The 18,946-nt window shown below is 48.6% G+C and overlaps 1 protein-coding gene across 19 annotated transcripts in view; it reads left to right on the top strand.

The window, feature by feature from the left end:
* Positions 1 to 5,967: 5,967 nt before the first annotated feature.
* Positions 5,968 to 18,946, top strand: part of LDLRAD4 (low density lipoprotein receptor class A domain containing 4) — a 514,307-nt gene continuing 501,328 nt past the window's right edge. For 11 of the 19 annotated variants that reach the window (XM_057504005.1, XM_057504000.1, XM_057504003.1 and 8 more), the window contains exon 1: positions 6,015 to 6,181. The gene's annotated coding sequence lies outside the window, so the exon portion shown is untranslated. Of the gene's footprint in view, positions 7,035 to 7,113; positions 7,385 to 18,946 lie in introns of those variants that run through there. The other 8 variants (XM_057504006.1, XM_057503999.1, XM_057503994.1 and 5 more) reach the window with 4 other exon arrangements.

Genomic DNA, 18,946 nt, shown 5'->3' with positions numbered 1-18,946 from the left:
GGGAGGCCCCCGGGATCGAGTCTGAGGGGGACTGAAGGGATCCGGCTCAGTCTGTGGGGGAGAAACAGGTGATGAGGGCAAAGACGGAGGAGGCCCCTGGGACCTAGTTAAAGGGGGGCTGAAAGGCTCAGGCTCAATCCGCGGGGGAGGGGCAGGTGAGGGGGGCGAAGGCGGAGGAGGTGAGATGGGGGAGGAGATGGCGGGGGAGGAAGGGGGAAGGGCTGTTGTAGGAGAAGAAGGGGAAGGGAGTGGGCGGGAGCCCTCTGCGGGGGGGGGGGGGGAGGTGGAGCCGGAGGCGACGGCGGAAGAGGGCGGAGGGGTTGTAGGAGGGGGAGGGGCTGAAGGGGGAAGCCTGTATGGTGGAGGTTTGTCGGCCAGGTCAAAGGTAATCGAAGAGGGACTGGGAGTGTGTGGAGGGGAGGGAGATGGCTTGCAGGCTAGGAGAACTTGGGGCGGGGAACAGGTGGTGCAGAGGCCGGGATTTTGGGCTAGGAGGCAAAAAGCCTTGATACAGGGAATCTCCTTCCATTTTTTCAGGCGCTGGCAGTAGTTAAAAAGATCGTGAGTGATGTTAGGATCAAGAGTTCTCCCTGAGGGCCATTGGTTGTTATTGTGTAGGGAGTATGTCGGCCAATCTTGGGAGCAGTATTTATGGAGAAGTTTTGGTTTTATATCAGGCGTCAGGGAGAGGGTGGCTAGATGCTTGAGCAGGCATTCAAGAGGTGAACTTTCAGGGAGGGATGAGGAGGCTCCCATGGCTAAAGGACAGAGAAGGAGACAAACAGGGGAAGACGAATGGAGACCCTCGGACTGGGAGCAGACCGCAAGGAGACAAAGGGCGTCCCCGATGATCCTTGGGGGTCTGCGGAAACTCATATACGAGTCGGTTTCTTAGGAAGTGTGGGTCGTCACCCCGACTTCTCTACGAAGGCAGAGTGCCGGAGTCACGAGGAACCTAGTACTAGGAATTTTCGGCGGAAGGAACAGGAGGAGGAGGGGGGGAAAAAGGGAGCGTTCTCATCCGCAAAGGAGTCACCTCGTTTATGGCTGTTGGAGGAGCGGCCTGAGGGTCCGCCGTAGCCGTGAAGGCCTAAGACGGGGAGAGTTCCTTCCTCGTCCCTGAGCGTCAGGGCCTTGCCGGACAATCATGGTCAATGGCACTGCGATAGCTCGGGGAAGAGCGGCCCGCTCCGGGGGAAAACTTACCCAAAGGCCAAAGAGGAGTGCTGAGTGTGAGGAGCCAGTGCCGGAAAAAGAGGATGAGGGCAAGCTGCCGCTGGTGTCGGGGGAAGACGGGGCCCAGATGGGGTGTCCCGTCTCCTGGGTTTTGGCACCAAAATGACAGGAATTAGTGACACACAGCAGCAATTCACCGGAGAGTTCCACTTTATTGGGGAAAAGTACTAGGTTATATAGGGAGGGACATAAGCTAATTGAGGTGTCACTTCAACGGGACTGGTGGCTATTGGCTAGGTGCTGGGATTGGGGTGGAGCGAGAGGTGATTGGGCTTCAGGTGGCGTCGGCGGGAACCGAAGACCCGGAAGAGAAGCAGGAAGTTCGCCATCTTACGGGTGGGGGCCCTTCACAAACAAAACACAGCATGAGAGAATCTCTGAAAACCAAGTACAAGTTTCCCTTTCATAAGAGATATTTACATTTATAAGGAAAATCTCCATGTTATAAGCATACCGGGACAAGAAAGAGGACTCCAAATCTCCAGAAACTCTTACAATGGAGAAGGCAGGGACGTAAACCTGCATGACAATGTTACCCCTGTTTACTGTGTTTTTCCTGGTAACCTCCCATAACTAGCATTCCCGGCCTCCGCTGCCCCCCATATTCTTCTGTCTTTAGCTGATGATGTTATTTAAGGTGATGGCTTGGGCCATTTCAGGGAGCTATTCAGTTTTCCTGGGTTTCTCCTTGTACACAGGTGTAACTCTGAGAGGGAAATCCTGGGCAAATACCTCTGAAACTGAAATCAGTCAAAGGGAGGGATAAAGTTCACTTCTTACAAGCAGTCGTCCACTTCTGCTCCCCTGTGTATCTCGTGACCAGGCTGAAGAAGAGACCCCCACCCAACCTCTCCTGTCCAGATAAGCCCTCACTTGCCCTCGTATTTACCTATTCATATGGAGATGGACTACTACTCTCCAGCCCCTGGAAAAACCCATTGTATGGAGTTGCACTAAGCCAGGCCAGAGATTCTGGAAATATCGCAATTTTACCCAGGAGATAAACATGTTATTAAATTTTGTTTTTCTCCTGGAACTCTGCCTTTTCATCTAAGAGACATCTTGGCCAAGAACCTAGAAGGGTAGAGGAAATTATTTTCCTCCCCCACAAAACCTAAACCCATATGAGGAAGAGTGAGGTTTGTGGGTCCTGATGCTGTGAGGGTAGCAGGATTGTAAGTCCGGGGAGAGGAAATCCCAGGGCAAAATACCTCTAAAAACCGAAATCAGTTGAAGGGAGAAATAAAGTTTAAAATTCGTTTATTGCTCAAAAACTGCAGTCCCAGGCCGTCTTTCTCCTCTGCTTGGGAAGAAGCTAGCCAGCAAGCAAGCCAGCCCCCTCCCCTTAACCTCTCAGGTTCAGACATGCCTTCCGTTGCTCAGGTAATTACCTATTGATATGGAGATGAACTTCTCTCCACCCCTGAGGAATGATGCAAATGCACTAAGGCCAAACTTCTTTCCACCTCTGAACACCTATTGATATGCAGATATACTAAAGCCAGGCGAGATATTCTGGAAATGTTACAATTTTACCCACAAGGTTCCTAGAGGGTATATGTATGTTGCTGGGGTACAGATCCCGTAGGGTAGGAATGATTTACCTCCAGTTTACAGACTGACCCCTGAGACAGTCTGATGGTGTACAGTAACGAGGGACAGACCAGACCCTCTCTCCTGGAGCTGAGCTCATGCATGCATCTGGTCCTGTGAACTTATTCAGACAGGTCTCACTAACCCAGCAGAACTACCCACAATGCAGCTTCTCTTTCTCACTTCTTCCTCTCCATTTCTTATTTGAATGAAAGGTGCAAAGAGCAGGAAGGGTCATTTTGGAAAGCTTAAGTTTCATCTAAATGTTGTGCATGAAATCCAAATAACAGACTTATATTCTCTGATTCGCATGCATCTTGGAATCTTTTTTTTCCCCAATATTTGCTCATGTTTGCCCTTTCTGTTTTTGTTTCCTTAGATGATAGATTTTTTATGGACTAAGGGTGGCTGGATACAGTCGACACTAGATGAATGGTAATGGATTGTTACTGAGAAAGAAGTTTTCTCACATCCAATTCCTTGAAATAAATTTCAGTTGATTTCCACCCAACCTGGTGATATTTTACCTCAATATTATTTATTATCTATACCAATAGTAGGCTTTACTCATTCCCCAAATATCTCTTGAGCCCTTAAGTGAGTGTCAGGCACAGTTCTCTCTTCTGGAATACACATTCTCCAGTTTTTTGAGCAAAACAAAGTTCTGCTCCTGGGCTTCAGTCTGGGTCCTTGGAATGAGAGTAATAGATTACTAATGGTCAGGGTAAAGATGACCTATAATTGCGTTGAATTTTGCAGAGAGCAAATATCTAAAAATTATATATCTAAATGCTTCCAACTCTCCTGTTGCTGTAATGAGAGAGAAAATGAGAGAGAGAGAGAGAGAGAGAGAGAGAGAGAGAGAGAGAGAGAGTGTGTGTGTGTGTGTGTGTGTAGGGGTGTGGGAAGGAACAGCTTATACAGGGAGAACAGAATGGAAAATGCAGGGATAGGTTTCTCCCACTGCCATTTTCTAGAAATAGAAATAGGGACCTGCAGTTCATACCTATAAATTAGGTAGGACAACAAGAGGAGGCAATGCAAGATTAATTAAAGTTCATCATGAATGGTAAAATTGAAGTTAAGATGTTAAAATGCAGCTCTCACTTTAAAAGGATTAAGTTATATATCACTTTAAAAGGGTTAAGTTATATATCAGGAATTTATGCACATATGAAAGAGAAGAACAAATTGTTTTGTGCTCCTGGAAAAAACTGTTTTCTTCACTGTTCATGGGCAGTTTCTCATTTAGAAGGCAAACACCATTTCTCTTTCTATCCCAAGAGGGCAAGGCTAGTTTTCTCCAACTTCCTAACATGTTGTCTGCTGTCAGTGTGTTATGCATTTGTGTATGTTAAATAAACTGTGTATATGCATATCAGATTCAGATAACCTGAATTAAGCACTTACTAGCTCACTGCTCATTTAAAAAAGTTTACCCATGGCAGCCAGATTCAAAGTTGTCCAAATGCAACTCTATTAGCCTGGGGACCTGGGTATTCTCAACTGGTGCCAGCACTGCCTGCCTTAAAGCAGAAGCTGTCATTGTTGCTGGGCTAACTAAACTGAACTGAGCTGGATGTCAAAGCTGCTGTTGGTAGATGGCAGTATGGTTCAACTCCCATTCCAGCTTTATGTGTAACCAGTTAGGTATTTTAAACCCATCTTTTTGTGGTCTGGGTGTTAAGTAACTAAATTTTTCATAGCCTCAACTTTCTCACCTGTAAGATGGGGAAGTAATAGCTGACACAGTTATTGAGGATTAAATAGGGCAATTTATGTAAAGTACTTAGTACAGGTCTGCACAAATCGCTCTCAATAAATGACAGTTACTGTTATATTACATATAAGCACTGATCAAATTCTACATAGCAATTACCATGATAGTTAAGAACTGAGGGTCCTTTAAGGAAAACTGAATTAAACCAACATTTCACTAACTAAAAAGTTACTGACAAATCATGGATTTCAAAAGATTCTTTTTTCTGATATTACGGAGGTATGAGTTGGTCAGTCTTTTGGAGGAGAGGTTGAAAACCGTCAACTCCCTTAACTTCCTGCAAGTCTGTTAGACCTTACCTGAAACCCCAGGTTAGTATATTTTGGGATGTCTTCAGGGGGTTTAATTTTGATAAAAGCAAATTGTCTGATTTTGGTGACTGTAATAATATTGGGTTAAAATGCCCACACTATAGCAGTAACCAGACCTATCAAAACACGGTTAGTACTTTTGAAGGACAAAAAGCATACTGTCTGCATTCAAGTGGAGTTCAAATACGAAATGGCCTTAAGAGGAGGAGAGATGCAGGTCCTTCATGGAGAAAGGGTCGGTCAAAGCGAGAAGAATCCATCCAACCTTCCAGTCTAGAGCTATTTTCCCTTATAAAACGAAGGGATCCTAAGGGGGTGACCATGTAGGACCAGGAGGAGCCCCGCGGGGCTGACTCACCAAGGAGTCTTCCGTCTCTATAAGTGTCCTGCAGCCCTGCTCTGTGTCTCGGAGGCCGGTGCCCCTTACTCCGCTGCCCGTGGGGCGCACCGGCGCAAGAGGTAACTGGTGCATGAGCACGCCAGTCCTCTCTTCCAAAGCTTGGAGTTCCCAGGCCGGCCGGCGGTGGGCGCGCGCCCGGCGAGGCCCGAGCCCGCAGCCCAGTGCGCAGCTGGCCAGCCTCCGGGGCCCTGGAGTCCCGCGGCCTGGGCGCCTACAGCCTACGAGGTCGGTGCGGCCTGTGAGCGCGGCTGGTCCACCCGAGCCAGCACGACGATCCCTGCCTCCCCCGAGGCCTGGCCGCCCGCCGGGTCCCTGCGCGGAGGGGAATGGGGAAGAGGAGAGACTGGAGGAGTTGGAGACAGACACAGCCTCGGCGAGCCCAGTTACAGCAGGAGGCAGACGGCGGCGGGAGGCGGAACACTCCCCACACCGGCGGCGGGAAGCGGGAGGCGGGACACCTCCTTCAGCGGCCGCGCACCGTCTCACCCTTCCCCCACCCGGAGGCTGCGGGCCGGGCCCGGCGGGACAGGCGGGCGAGTGCTGCTGGCCTGCTTGCCCCGCGCGCCGCCGCGGCCGGCAGGGATACCCTGCAAGCCGGGGAGGAGCCGCCGCGACGCGAGACAGGCAGCGAATCCCTGGGAAAGTGAAAGGGGGGCGGGGAGCGCGGGGGAGGCCCGGGGGGAAGGTCCCCGGCTCTTAAAGAGCCCCGTCGCACCGCGCCCCCCCAACACCCCCTCGGCCCGCCGCGCAGCCCCAGCGGCCGCCCCGCACCCGCGCTTCTCCCGGCGACCGGCGGGGCGGGGAGCCCGGCGAGCCGCACTGCGGGCGGGCCCGCGTCTCCGTTCCCGAGGGCGGCCGCAGGTGAGTGCGGACCCGAGGTGGCTGCTGTGGTCTCGGCGTCCGGCCCAAGTTCAGCGCGGCGCTGGGGCCGGAGGCGGGTAGGAGGAGGGGCGGGGGACGCGGGGACAGGACGCTCCGTGAACTGGACGCTGGCGAGCCTGCGCCGTCGGCTGGGGCCGGAGGGAGCGGCCCGGCACCGTGCGTCCTACCCACTCCGGCGAGTTCCCCAGAGACAAACGTGCGAGGTCAGTGCGGCGGTATAGCTGGTGGGCACGGCAGGCGTGGGGAGGGCGGCTCCGTCGTCTTTGCGGGGCGCTCTGCCGGAGGACCAGGGCAGACCCCCGCCCCACTCTGTGTTCTCTTTCCCGGCGCCCCAGCGCGGGGTCCTGCGCGGCTGCAGGACAGAATTCAGTGCCGCTGGGAGGCGAGGAGGGGGACCGTGTGCACTGCCCAACTGAGGTCTCGTTCCCTCGGGCCGCCGGCGAACCGCTGTATGCTGGGGGCTGGAGGTCAGCGGCAAGCGGAAAGATTGTACCGGATCTTGCGGGGGAGTTTGCGGGAAGGAAGGGGGCGGGAGCGACCAAGCCCAGCACTCAGAGTCCTGCAGCTGTGCGCTCTGCAGACCCGCCTCGCCCGGCGCCCCGGGTTCCCTGCTTGTTGACTTGGGAGCGGAACCGTCCTGAGCCCCTGGCGTGGGCCGGGAAGCCGATTGTGCCGAGCGGTCTGCTGTGACACTTAGGCTAGGTCTCCGGGCCCCGGAGGAAGCAGGCGGTGCTGGATTTCTCTTTGACCCTCATTGTGGAATAAACAGGAAGCAATGAGCACCCAGCCCGGCCGGCACTTGCCTTTGTTGTGGGGTCTGCCTGGCCCGGCGGTGAGGAGGCTGCCCGGGACCCCTGCCCGGTGCGCCGTGGGGTGGGCTTGGGGACGCGCCGTGTGCGTGCGCAGCCGAGGGACACTGGGCTCTGCTCAGGTTAACTCTCTGTGAGGACTGACACAGCCTTTGCGTGTTTGAAAACTTTTTGTTTTTTTAATTGTGAAATGAAGAGGCTTCCGGATGAGGCAGAGCTTTTCAGTAGGACGAAGTGGCCGCGGTGGGTGGGTGGCCCCTAGAGAAGGCGCCTCAGCTCGCTCCCTGACTCCGGGAGCTGGCGGGGCACCGCGCTGCCGACAGGACCGAGAGGCGCTCTTCTAAGCAAGCGGGTCTTTTTCACTCCTACCCAGGTATAGGGATGATTGCTGGGTGACATGGCCACAGAAACCAGCCTAATTTTTGTTTTCGCCAAAGATGCTTTCAATTACCTGGCCGTGGATAGTTTTGATTTGCCTTTTTTCTCTTCCTGTGTCCCATCCCTTCTTTTCTCTTTCTCTCTTCTATGTAATTATTTTGTCAACTTCTCATCCCTGGACCCCTCATTTATGGTTCAGCGTTCTAATGTTAATTACGCTTGTGGTGACTATTGATGGCCTACTGTGTGCTAGGCATTGTGAGAAGGGAGGTGAGATGAAATGTACAGAATGTTGATTCCCAGAGTTACTGTTAGTACGTTTCCTGCAGTAGAGGTGGGTGGAAATGGTCAGCAGTGGAGGTTCTGAAAAATATTTGGCTGGCATGGAGGTTGGTGCCTTCTGTCATGGTGCCAGGACACTTTCCTTAAATGGCCCTTTCTCCTTGTTTGGTGAGCCAAGAAAGGTATTCTTCCATTTGTATGGTACTTGGAGCTTCTGGGCTGAATATTGAATTACAGGGAAGGTGTCTGTAGAGTCTGCACTGAGAAACTGCCATTGCATGGCCCTGTTCTGCAGCTTACCTATGAGTACTTGTATTTTCCGGTATTCATATTGAGTTTATTTGTCATCTGTACATCTGCCTTTGAACTCTGCCCAGTTCTCTTGGCACGTATTCCTTATGTTCAGTAAAGGATCATAATGTCAAATTAGGATCATCACAGAAACAAATGAGTAGATCCAAATATTACCCATGTACATTTATTGAATTATAATATTTGGTTTTCTATCAACTTTTGAATGCCATTTGATGGCTCTTGCAGAGCAGTAATTTTTAAAATGTGGGGGTAAATACCTCGGGATCTTTGAAAGCTTAATTCTTTTAAGAGTTTCACTTTACTATTGACATTGAACACACTTTTAGGAATTAGGGCCAAGACTATAAATGCCAGTAAGGGATTTGCTGTAATGGAGTTGCAGCTACCTTCCTCCCCTGTTTTAAAAGGACCCCTCTAATTTTTTAGTAACATTCTGCTGTTACCCTTGAAAGAGTTTGCTGTCATTGGCCATGGGTCTGGTTTATATGTATGTTTGAGAAAGCTTTTCCCAGCATGGTTTATGGCTATCTCTTGAATCCTCTTGTAGGCTTGGTTTGCATGACCACAGACCTGCAGAGGAATCCAGTCAGTGCTCCCTGCTTATTAAGGGAATTTGTGTCTTGGCACATCATTTGAGATTCAAAGTCCTCCCCACCCCTATAAACCCAAAGTTTTTACATACATAGACAAATATTTATTTTCCCCTAACTGCTGACAGTGTTCTAAGAATAGTTTTCTTGCCTGGCCTGTTGAGAGCAAGGACCCGTCTGCCGAGGTGTTTACAGTTTGGGACTGTGCTGTAGTCTCTGTTGATTTGGCAGCCTGGCAGAGCAGCCTTGCAGCTTATGGGATGCCGTCTGTTTTTTTTCTGGACTGCTGGAGGGGCATGTAGTCAGGGGAATGTAGAGAGGGGACAGTGACCACTCTCTGAGGAAAGTATCTGGAGACCCCTAGGCTCTGTCTGGACCCCTTTGTACACTCCCAGCATGCAGTCATCCCTGGCCTGGGCAGGAGGTGGTTGCTGTGTGTCATCATGTAAAGCCAAGCACCCTGAGGGCTCCTGGCAGGGACACTTGGGATTGTGACTGGTCAGATCTTTCCTGTAGCCCTTGCAATAGTTCCTCTCATCTTTCTTCTGAATCTAGACTTCAGAGTCTCTATGATGTGTGTGTCTTTTCGGTGAGAGTTAATACAGAAGAAAGTAAACTCAAGGAGCCATAGCTATAAAAGAAGATCATTCCATATGTTAATGTTTAACAAACTTTGTATAGACACGTGGCTATTAAATGTGAACAGTGGAAAAATTACTATGTGGTCCCAAAGTGCCCCTTCCTCTCTCCATTCCCTCCTTCTTTAGGTCTCAGAAAACTCTTCTGGAAGCCATTAGTTTCTGATGTCAAAGTGACTTTGTCCCTACATGGGATTTGTTAGTCTAGAATTAAACCTTGACTTGTATTTATGGGTGTGCATGAAAGGTGAATCTTAAGTTTTAAAATAGGAATGTAAAGATTCTGCCTACTATTGGAAAATTTAGGCCACAAGACTTGACAGTTTTTAGGTTTTTTTTTTTTTTTAGCGTGTGTGTGGCATCATTTGCTTCATTGTTAGGCAGTGAAACAGCCAAACACCTGTACTACTAATTGCTAGAAATAGTGAGTTCATATTTCCAATGAATATTGTTTTTCCTCTATCCTAGGAAGATTTGAAAATAATGTTTGTATTGTCTCATATCTATGTGATTTAAGGATAGGTTGCTTTTCTTTGAATTCCCACTAAACATGGTACTTTGGCCTTTTAAGCTGTTTTGTGAGGACTTTTCTTTCCACCAAGCATGTTTTCCAGATAGGTCTTGGAAATTCTGAAGAACATAGCTATAATTTCTCCCTTGATTGGCAGCTGAGAGCTTTCCTAGACAAAAATAAGGCTACACTGTGCCAAATGGTTGACTTTTCTAGAATAAAAACTAAAGGGTATGCAAAAAGTGCTCTGGTTAATATATTGGCATTCCCAGAACCCACTAATACTCCGGCAGCTTGCCAGACACCACTTAATGAGGATGCAGAATGTCTGGCTGAAATCCCCATGAGCAGAAGGGGGTGGGGAGCTGATGTCCACACCCTTTATTAATTTTTAATGACTACTTTTATTTTGCAGATTTTGCTCTGTACCCACCTCATGACTGACCCTCACTATGGCACCTCTCTCCTCATCCATTTATTTACTCATTTATTTGGCACTGGAAAAATGTTGAGACTTTCAAGGTTAAGAACCCTGCTGAGGGATCATTTCTGTCTGTTTGCATGGGGTCTTTTGTTGTTGGTTTTCTTTCTTTTTCTTCTTTTTTTATTTTTGGAAGAGGAAGACAGAAAAGGAGATGACAAACTTTTTTTTTTTAATGATGCTTTATTGTCTGCTGGAAGAGAAGCCTTTATGAAACTAAGTTTGTCAGACAGTTTATGTGACAGTGCAAGTTGGTGCTTGCCAAGCTCCCAGACAGATTGCTAATGTTACATGACAGGGATAAATAAATTACCGCTGTCTGCATCACGCTTGCACTGTGAACACTCTGCAGCCGGTGGCTGGGTGCTGCATACCCAGGGAGGCTGTGGATGTGCAGCTGTGTGGAAGGCCTACTGCCTACTGCCTTGAATTCTGTGACTTAGTAAGGAAATGAAAAGGGTGTGTCTCTTGCTTTTATTTTTGGCTCTAGCAGCGATGAGTCCTGTGTATTGCTGGGTGGCTCTGCCCCCTTGCCCTGCCCCTCATCCCTCCTCTTCCACACCCCCAACCCCCACATTCCTCCGCCCTTCTTACTAGGGGACAAGGCACCTAGTTTCCCTCCAAGGGACCTGCTTTGGACGAAACTAAACTTTGTTCTTAGCTACTCAGGCCTAAGGTTTCTTAAAGCCAAGTTTCAAGCTGTTTACGGTCACATTCTTTCTGCAGGTGCAGACACTGAGAACAAATTGTCTGAGACAAGTGTGTACTGCTCTGGGAGGGGCGGGGTGGCACTCCTTGGGCATAATGTACTTTCATCTCTGGCAATTTGGATAGTCAGCTGGCAGAGTGACAGGTGTAATGAACTTAATGGTCTTGCTCTAGTTGTTAGCGGACACACTGCTCATATTACAAAACCACCTCCTAAGTTGGGCCCCTGCCAAATGACTTGCTCTTCTTTTTCCAGACAGGATTCAGGGCCTGGACTTCTTGAGTGACCTTAAGGTCAATAACTGGGTGGGTGTGAGCAACATCTGTGTGCCCTCATCCACACAGTCCCTCAATGGACCTTGAAATTATCCAGTGTAAGGCTGTTCGTCTAGTTTGCAAAAAGGATCCATTGCACCCACCCCTGACCAGTCATTGTTCCGCGTGAGGTGCAGCAAGGGTCATCATCTGTGGAGGTGCAAAAATCCCTTGCTTCTAGGGTGTGCAGACTGGCAGGCTTCCTGCCATGCCGATTGGTTCTTGTGCAGGGCCACTGTTCTCCAAAAATGGCCTGGGCCATGTCAGCGGGTGAAGGCATGATCAGGCATGTGTTCATTGTGGCCCCAGAGGCCAGCAACCTCTGCACAGAGTTGGGGAGGGACTTTCCATAGTAAAATTTCACTACTTCTGAAAGTCAGGAGCTGGTGAGCCCACAGCAGGAGGCCAGGCTACATTTGGAAGGGCTCCTGAACCTCTGTCCTCCACCAGGCCAGTTGTTCAGAGTGTCAGTGGTGGTCCAAATGCTTGCTTAGTGCTGATTCCATGCCAGCTGCTCTTAGTGCCACACATAGCATAAAGAATTTACTTCCCAGGGTAGTCCTATGAATTAGGCACAACGACCATCCCGCTTTGCAGGCAGGCAACAAGAAGTCCTGAAATTGCCCAAAGTCACAGCTCTTGTAAATGAGAAGTGGAGTCTGATAGCCTGGCAGTCTCTCCATCTGGGTCTGGGCTTTGACTCTAGAGCTGTAGGAGGCAGGTCCAGGCCAGAAGTTCTTCATCAGGGATCACCCACCAGCTGGTGGAGAGGGACAGGGCCATTTCTCTCCTTGTCCCCATGTAGGTCCCTGTGACTAACCATTCAGCAAGCTCCTTCCTCCTTCCCTCCTGCCCTGTCTGGGGCTCTTATATCCCCTTGCAGCATTCCCCATTCTTATTTCTGACCTCAGTCTTCTGTTCCTGTCTTGCTCATGGCAAGAGCCTGGATTTTGAGAATTGGGCTACTGGGTGTTTACCCTTGAATTCCTTGAAACACAGGTGAAGTAAAAATCTAGAGTATTATCGTTGGCTGATGGTATTCTGCACCATTCCTCAGAAGCCACTTCCATTAGTCCCCTCTGGTATAGTGTGTCAAAGCATCAGGACCTGTTTTCTGGGTGAGCTGTGGCCTGTGTAGGAGAAACCTCCTGTCTGCTGTGGGTCTGTGCGGGGAGGCTGGGTTAGGCCCTTGTTGTCTGTGCATTCAGAGGGATCTAGCTCGTGGAGCCTTACCATTTTCCCTTTCCTTTGCTTCTCACATTTGGAAAACAAATAGAAAACATAATCATAACTTTAAGATTCTCTATTTTGCTCCATGGGGGCATAGATTAATCTACCACATATATTGAATGTGCTTCTTGTGAAATATCACCCATCTTAGACAGACTGGAGTGTTTGAGATTATGGGACCTAAGATGGGTTCTCAGGAGCTTCAGCTTGACCTTGGCCTGGCAGGACAGCTCTTTGCAAACCTCCCCTTGGCAGCAGGGCAGGAGTGAAAACCCATTTTAGCTCCTGAGCTCAGCTGGTGGCTGGGATTGGTGCTGTCCGCTGTATAATGTATTACGGCATTCACTGTGGGGCATTTCTGGGCCTTGATTCCATTTGTGCCCAGTTACCTGGGTGGGGTTGGACAGCAGATCTAAGTGGGCCCCTGTTCTGGGCTGTACCTTGTCCTCCCCATCTGCACAGCAGTGACATCCACCTGTTTACCTATCCTGTCCTGGACTGCCCTGTAGTCACCAGCACCCAGGATGCACTGGTCCTGGAGTGGCCACTCCTGTCACCACTGGTGATGCAGGTGCCAGCACAGCCAGTTGAGGACAATGGAGCTAGGTGTACCAACTGCTAGTCCACAGCTTTGCCCACTCCACCTGACTTTTTTTCCATATAGTCTCTGAAATCTTTTTTTCTCCCTAATTGTATGCTTATTGCAGATAAATAGGAAAATAGGAAACAATGAAGAAGATAAAAGAAACAATGAAAATGACTAAAATTACCTATGACTGCTATCTGCTATCTATAGAGATAACCTTTGTTAACAGTTTAGTACATTGTTTCTAGGCCTATTTATTGATTAATTATAAACATCATGTATAGAACATCTATGTTTTAGCATTCCATCCTGAATATTTTTTCATGTGATTTAAATATTTTCTGAAAATACCACTGCTGATGACTGTAATATTCAGTACAACTATATTTATGCTCTATTTTTATTTTTCAAAACCTGTTTTGGGACATTGAGACTGTTAACAGTTTTCTCTATTATAAATAACACTGCATTGAATATTTTGATTACATCCTTAGGATGGATTCTTAAAAGGGAATTTGGTGTGTATGAGAATTTTGAGAAAGTCCTGCAAAGGTGTTACCAGATTGTGTTTCAGAAAAGATGAATACTTTCCACTCCCACAGCTATGAGGGTGACTGCACCCTTGCCAATGCTGAATATTAGTATGAAAAAATTCTTTGTAAATTTGGCAGTAAAATGGTATGATGTTTCAGTTTTCCTTCCCATCCTTTTGTTATAAAAATCTGGGTTTGTATTATCTGGATCATAAGTGAAAGGAGTTTGGATGTTTGCTGGCTTGGTTCTAGGCATACACAGTGATGTTCTAGGCAGATCTCATCAGGATGGATAAAACCTGTGTACTATTTTAATTTCGAATTTAATTCTACTCAGGTAGGTTGTGGCATGCAACAGTAATATGTTTTTAAGTAAAATTACAGGATTTTATGCCCAAGGACTGTGCCTGACCATAGTGTGTAGTAAGTTGAGCTCAGATAAATCCTATTGTTCCCCAGAATCCTCACCCGAACCCTTAGGGGTAACTTGGACTCACATGAGGAACCAGGCCCAGGACCGGGAGTGGATTCAGCAGTGGCTGGTGACGAGTTGTGTGGCATCTCCTTTAGGCACTTACCTCCATCCTTAACAGCCAGTTTTTGAGGTCAAACTCTTCCCTAGCCTTGTGCCTGGAACACCAACATAAAATTCATACTCTTCTTTATTTCCTCTGGATGGTTGATGCTCAACTGAGGGCGCTTTGCTTCCTCTCCTCTATAGATTGGGCCTAGTTTTCTGCTTCTAGCCAAGACCTGAGCCCTTTCAGAGTTGCTTGCAAGTATTAATAGTGTCTGGCTGCCTAAGCTGGTTGCACCTGAAGTTTGAGAGAGAGGATCAGTAGGTTTTGAGTAACTAAAGGCAGGTCAGTTTTGCTTTCTTTGACAGAGGCTTTTCAGTTGAAATGTTGGGATAGGCTAGAGGGGAACCCGGTTATAATGCTGGTTGGAGGGAGCACACCTTTGGGGTTAGTCCCAGTGAGCTTGTTCATTCACGAGAAACCTTCATGCATGTGTGTGTTCAGTGGGTGTAGGTGCTTCCAGTGCTCTGCAGTGCATGCTGGGTGTGTACCCTGTGTCTGGCATGGCCTGGCGGGCAGTGTGCCAGGCCTGTGGGGCCCAGATGGGCACCACTTGCTCCTTTGCTCAGGTGAGTGAGCCCTGGTGCCCAGGCACCGAGGGTGGGGAGCTTTGCTTGGGTAGTTGTCGCCTGGCCTGCATCTCCCCTGGGCTGCCCATGTGGTCAGCCACATGCTGCTTTCCAGGTGCACATCTGTCCTTGCTGAGCAGCAGCCGGAACAGTGCCAAGGCCTTGGAGATGGAATATGCAGAGGACTGCCAGTGGCTGGGAGGGCTGGGAGGTGGCTGTCCAGGTGGTCTGATTAGCAGGGGTGAGGCAGCATCTTCAGAGGAGCAACCTGTTCAGGGTCCCTGGCCAGCGAAGGTAGGAGGTTCCCAGGGGAGTTGTGTGCTAGTGATGGTATTGAATCAGTCTCTGGAACATTTGCTCAGGGCACTTTGGGTGAGTGAAAAATACACCTGTGTACTTTCCCCCATTTGCTGTTGGCTGATGTGCGCAGGGCTGGCAGACTTTTGTTTAATTTGACCTCGCTGGATTTGGCTTGCTCCTTCAGCAGAGTGATAAAATGCCAGAACGTTTTTCTAGTAGGGACAGAGGGCCTTTTTGGACATAATGCCTGTATGATTTCAGGATTGAGGTAATGTTTGCAGTTGGCTGGCTTGGTTGAACATTTGTTTTTCTGCTACTTTGGCTACTAGGATAAACATTGCACCCTTACAAAACCTAGCTTTCATTGTATTAGTGTTTCAGCAAGAGATTCGAAATCTTTTACTTCTAAATTAGAGGTCCTGGGATTAAAAATTTTTTTTCATGTGAAGAGTAATGTGAATATACATACAGTCATAACTACATAATTTATATAGTAAGTTTAACCCAGAGAAATTCTATTTGTTTCCAATAAAAGTTGGACATTAAATGGAGTTGGAGCCTTTGTTATTTAATGGAGCTCTTGATGCATTACTTTGCAATGTGAATGCTCACCGTTTTATATATATAACATGGTTGACATGTTGGATTTTTAAAATTGGAACGCATTTCTGTGCCTGAGGTAAAGGCTCCGGCTCTGGTGCCTGCCGTGGAACAGGCTGTCCCCACTTGACCCACCCGAGGAAGCAACCTCAGGGCTCACATGTGGGCCTGAGTGGCAGCTGCCTGCAGCAGCTTGCTGTCCATGGTGTACATGGGAGGATCTGAACACGTGTTGTCCTCTGGTTTTGAGGAAGGTTTTGCCTGGCTGCGTCCCTGCAGAGCTGTGTGACCTTGGGAAGGCCAGTGTGCTCATCTCTAAAACAACGGTTTGCCTACCTCTTAGGTTTTGAAGAGTGTTAAATGAGACAATGCACATACAAACCAACTGGGAGAGGTCTGCAAACTGCCAGAGTGAGTGCTCAATAATGGCAGCGATTATTAAGTCCAGGAAGTATTTGTGAAGTGCCTCCCCCCACCTCCTATGTGGTGGAGACCCCATCTGCCCCCTAGGGACTTGGAGACCCAAGGAGAAGGTAGGCCCTGTGTACAGAAAGCAGCCACAAGAGTGGACAGTTTTCACTCATCAAGTCTTAAGAGTTGGGGAACACCATTTAAACTCTTAGGAAAAGTTTTGTGCATGGGGAGAGGGAGGCCGCTGGGTCTGCAGGGTGTGGGCACTGAAGGCTGCACTGTCTTCTGCCTTCCTCTTCCTTCCTTCTTTCTCGTTCCACATTCTTACAGAGCACTGTGAAGTCTGTGCACTGGCTCTATCCCTACACTGGTGGGAGACAGGTGCTCATATGGGTGCCACACAGGGTGATGGTCTCCCTGGGGTGATGGCTGCACCAGGAACTAGGAGTGGCCAGGAGGTGCTGGGAGGACATCTTGTCTCCTCTGGTCAATCGAGGAAGACTTCGGGGGGAGGCTGACTTTGGGCTGAGACTTAATGAAAGAACAGAGTTGCCAGGTGGATGAGCAGGGAGAGGCTTGGTGGCTTCCAGGGAGCTGTGTGTATTGGGGTCTAGAAGCTAGTACTAGAGCTTAAAATTCCTGTGTATCATGTGTACAATGCACTATTACTAGCACTCGTATGTAACTTACAAATAACATGACACATGTGTGCTCATGCTCTTTTGCTCATAGGAGTATGTGCTTAAAGAAACTGGGGAACCACTGATGGGCAGGGGTGAGAGGAAGTAGTCAGGGGGTGAGGAGGGGGCTGATTATTTCATAGGTCAGTAGAGCTCCTAAAACTTAGAACTCTAGCTGAGCTTACCCCATGAAAGGGTGAGCATGGCGAGAAAAATCCTAAATTATTTATCAGGGTTTACATGCCTCCAATTCGAAATCCATGTATGTGTCCTGTACTGACTTCTGCAGGCTTCTGAGTTCGCTGGCTGTTGGAGCGTGGCGAGGGTGAGTTCTATGTAGTTGTGGGAGGGCTCTGATGCTCTGGTTTAGGGAATATAAAATGCTAATAGGCATACTTTTGTGACCCAGAGACTTAACCATCAAGAAATTGAGATTATTTCCTCCTTCTCCAGGCAATGTCCATGAACATCTGTAAGAATTGTGAAGGTCAGTGAACATGTCCAAGGGGTGGGGACGGCAGGTGTAGTGAAGACTGGTTGTTTTCCTGCCTCCACAGAGTGTATGTTGTGGCCGGAGCTTGTGTCAGACACACGGAAGTGTCTCCGTCAGTGAGGCACTGTGCGGGTTGGCAGGAGGCAACTCTGTGCTTATTTGGGTTAGAGGAGGGGGCCCACTGGGGAGTGGAGTCGGGAAAGGTTTTGTGAAAAGCATGGCACTTGATCTGGGCCGCTGATGACAAGGCAAAGCCGCAGGAGTGCTTGCTGGGAGTGAATAAGGGTGGGGAATATGGAGGCTGGTAGGAGATCATTGGTCTGCAGGAGGAGCTGTCCTGGCTAGAACTGGATAAAGGTGAGCTGGGCCGTGTGACTGTTGTTACTGGGTCTTGCTTGGTGCTGGCTGAGGCCGGTGGGGCTTGCTGTGCCCTGGAGTGTGCTTCCACCTTTGCCAAGCTCAATCAGTGGCCAATAATAGAGAAGGAAAGCAACCTTTTGGGATAGCTGTCTTCTGTGTGTTGTCATAACAAATCGTTCACACTGGAGACTGTCTTGACCATGATTAATAGTCAATATGTGTTCACATTTCACAAAATGCTTGAATTTCATACCCTGTGCAGTTCCCACCAGGAAGCCAGGTTAATATTTCACATGGTAATAATAATGCTTACTACTTGCACAGCATTTGTAACTTTTTAAACCTCTTTACACGCATCTAATTTCATGTTCCTTGGCTTTAAGGAACAAATAATTAATGAAATGTACATAGAAGTATAATTAAAGGACTTGTTCCTTGTTCTTCCCTATTGTGGCTGTTAGCTGAATGTGGAATTCAGATCAGAGTTTATATCAATGTGCAAACCCTAATTAGAAAGAGATGCCCTGTCATCCCAGCCATAGCAGGATGCTTTCAGAAGTTTGCTGGGACCAAGGCTTTGCAGCTTGCTGGCTAGGCAGGCACCCAGCCGACTTAATTTTGACAGATTATGGGAAAGCACTAAAGATCAACTTCAGAAGTACAACCAAGGCCTTTACCAGGCGGATTGTGCAGAACAGAGACATCACTGAAGGAAGAGCACTGAGTGGCAGCCGGGCATGGATGTGGGATCCTGTTCTCATCTCTTCCCTGCTGCCCAGCCCACACTGCCACCTCCAGCAGCTCCTTTTCTTCACTCAGCTATTTACTGTCATGTGTGGCTCTGCCTCTTCTGCTGTGATTGCCAGGTATTCTGATCCCCTTCTTGGATTCCAAGGGGAAAGTCATTCATACTGCCATTCACACTTGCTTTGCAGTTTTCTGCTCTCACTCCTCCACAGACCTCAGAAGTGCTTAGTCTAATTCCTGCTCACTAAAACTACATGTGGAAACTGCACAGTCCAAGTGGTGGAAGCCTGCTTCTGCTCCTTAAGCTACTAACAGAGACAGGCTGGAGTGTCTGCTGGCTTTGCTGGGCTTTCACACCCAGTAGCAAGGACTTAGATATCAGTCAATTGTTTAGGTGGCAAATGAAGTGCTTTCTTGTCTCCTTGGGTAATTAGTTTGTGTGGTCAATGAGGACTAAATAACTAAGGTAGAGAGGTCAGTTTGCAGCAGTGGCACAGTAAAGTAGGTGGAGTTTGTAATAAAATGGCCCTACCTTTGAGCAAGGTGTCTGCCTTGCAGGGGAGGGGATGAGATGTGCTCTTTCCGTTGCTTAGAGAGGAAACTTGTCTTCTGGCCACAAACACATCTACT

This window comes from Manis pentadactyla, chromosome 6, assembly GCF_030020395.1.
Source record: "Manis pentadactyla isolate mManPen7 chromosome 6, mManPen7.hap1, whole genome shotgun sequence".
NCBI lineage: Eukaryota > Metazoa > Chordata > Mammalia > Pholidota > Manidae > Manis > Manis pentadactyla.
The sequence above is the reverse complement of the archived record's forward strand: the minus strand, read 5'-3'. Positions and strand labels throughout refer to the sequence as shown.